The sequence below is a fragment of the Alosa pseudoharengus genome, unplaced genomic scaffold (genome assembly GCF_046254945.1).
Source record: "Alosa pseudoharengus isolate Yale_2024_CS ecotype anadromous, Long Island Sound unplaced genomic scaffold, YU_APseudo_1.1 YU_APseudo_1.1_scf_22, whole genome shotgun sequence".
Classification (NCBI taxonomy): Eukaryota; Metazoa; Chordata; class Actinopteri; order Clupeiformes; family Clupeidae; genus Alosa; species Alosa pseudoharengus.
The window spans coordinates 3,560,630-3,563,129 of NW_027468680.1; the positions used below are offsets into that span (position 1 = coordinate 3,560,630).

Sequence of the window (2,500 nt, forward strand, 5' to 3'; positions counted from 1 at the left end):
GAGAAAGGAGTATGTGTATGTACCGTGCACATGTGTATATGAGTGTTGGAATATGCGTTGTCTTGAATTGACACTGAAAAGAAAGTCTCTGAGTCTCTGAGTGTGTCTGTGTGTGTGCGTGTGTCATGTGTGTGTTGTGTGTGTGTGCGTGTGGCATGTGTGTGTCGTGTGTGTGTGTGCGTGTGTGTGTGTCGTGTGTGTGTGCGTGTATGTGTGTGTCATGTGTGTGTCGTGTGTGTGTGTGCGTGTGTGTGTGCGTGTGTGTGTGTGCGTGTGTGTGTCGTGTGTGTGTGTGCGTGTGCGTGTGTGTGTGTGTGCGTGTGTGTGTGAGAGAGAGGCAGAGAGAGATGGCAGGAAGGAAAAGACAATAACTAGAGATAAAAGAGGGAGAAAAAGAGAGAGAGAGTGGGGGGGAGAGAAAGAGAGCGAGAGAGAGGGAAAGAGAGAGAGAGAGAAGAAGAGAGAGAGGGAGAGAGAGAGGGAGGGAGGGAGAGAGAGGAAGAGAGTAAAAGAGGGAGAGCGGCTTCGATAAGCCCACACTGCCCCCTAAAGGCTACAAAGAGAAAGACAACAAAGAACCTAGAAATCTGTTTATGTATGTGCGTGTGCGTGTGCGTGTGCGTGTGTGCCTGTGCGTGTGCATGTGCATGTGTGTGCGTGCGTGCGTGAGAGATTAATAGCCTCGCGGTCAACTTCTACATCTCACGCGCACACACACACACACACACACACACACACACACACACACACACTAAAGCTTAGTTTATGCTTCTGTAGAATCAAAGGCATAGCCTCTCTGTCAGAAATAATATATTTTACCAAAATCACACAGCCCTACCGCGTAGCCCCTCCAAGCCCTACGCCAGCGGTCAGCAAGTAAGCTTGGCCGCGGGCCAGTATCCTTCATGGCCAATAGACGCCGGGCCGCAGGCCAGTAGCCTATAGTAGGCTACTAATATTTAAACGCAGCTCCGGTCTATTAGTCACGCATCTACACTGAGAATGGATAAAAATAACTTAAATAAATAAACCATGGATGGGCCCATTCATGGCCTACATGAGTAATTAAATGGTCTTGATTAACTCTGTTTTACCTCAACTTTCAATATTGGCAATAGTAAATGCTCTAAATTAGGCTACTATCATTTTGGCGATGGACTGTTTAACACGGAGCCTGATGTAGGCTAGGCTATAACTTAACCTAGCCTATTCTAATGACTTCTTTGGATAAAGTCTCTTAGTTTTATTCTTAAATACTTGGCTGAATAACCCCCTGACTGACAAGATTACAGTGTTTATTTTTTGCCTACAATAAATATTGTGAGGAGTGAACTAGGAGTTAACTGGGAGAAAATGTTTTGATCAAAAAGTCTAGAGGGAAGTTTTACCGTGAAAGTAGCCTATTGAGAGGAATGGAAAACTTGGCGTTCATCTAACCCAGTTTCACAAATGCAAAGCCTGTGTACCTGATATGCTGTTGGAGTTGGATATGCAACTGGCCTATGCGCTCCAGACAGCAGCATAAAAAGCGCAACATTGAAGCGCCGGCAGAGGTAGAGGTACGCACAGAGTAGGCTAGCTAGCTGGGCCAGACTAGGCAGTAGGTTCTTTCCATATTTGTTGCACCCACGGACTGATTGGTGAATAGGCTATTTGTAATATCGATATTGTAAAATATTTTTATTTTATTTTTAAAATGTTATTTTATTTTTAAAACCAGAATAATCTGGCGGGCCAAAGAATATTGCTGGCGGGCCTGTTGCCGACCCATGCCCTACGCTGTCGCCTGACATACAACGACAAAAATGTAAACTTTGCGTCGAGGCAACGTAGACCACAAGGGCTGTGATTTCATCAACATTCTACTGGGGGAAGTATTAACATGCTAGTTCGCTGACAAAAGCTTCACAAATAAACAGGCATATATATTTGTATATTATATATTTTAGGTTACAATTACGGGGTTATCCGATTGTACGGTGTTTATGTCAGTAAAAGTTTTTTTCAAATCAGCACTTCGCCAGCAAGCAACACTTTGTGGACAGTTGGAAGTTTGTCTGCTATGTGCCCGGACACACCAACCCAATTTTCGCCCGTCAGACTTCGTCGGACAGTCGGGTGAGGTCGGTGACTCGAGTCGGTTCGGTGTGTCGTCGTCAGTCGGAGTTGGTGTCTGCGTTCATTTTGCCTCAATGACCAATCTGATGACCAATGACCAATGTGATTGGTGGAGGGCTAGAACCCTTGATTAGCCTAAACATTATCTCAGATTTGTAGGCCTATGACCATTACCCCTACATTCAGCGATGTAGGTTATGAACCCATTTTGATAGACTATTCTAACACATTTTTGCTAGAACTAATAGACTACCACACAGTTGCTGAACGTATGTTATTTCAGGTTAGTTTGCAACAACATACAAGTTTAACCAAAGTCCTTAGTTACCAAGCTCGCGAACATTCTCATTTACTTTTTCTTTACTGCTAACGTTAGCTCGCT

At 44.4% G+C, this 2,500-nt stretch overlaps 1 protein-coding gene across 1 annotated transcript in view; it reads right to left on the minus strand.

The window, feature by feature from the left end:
* LOC143139640 (partitioning defective 3 homolog) overlaps window positions 1–2,500 on the minus strand; it is an 81,745-nt gene that overhangs the window by 39,235 nt on the left and 40,010 nt on the right. The gene's annotated exons all lie outside the window — the stretch shown is intronic.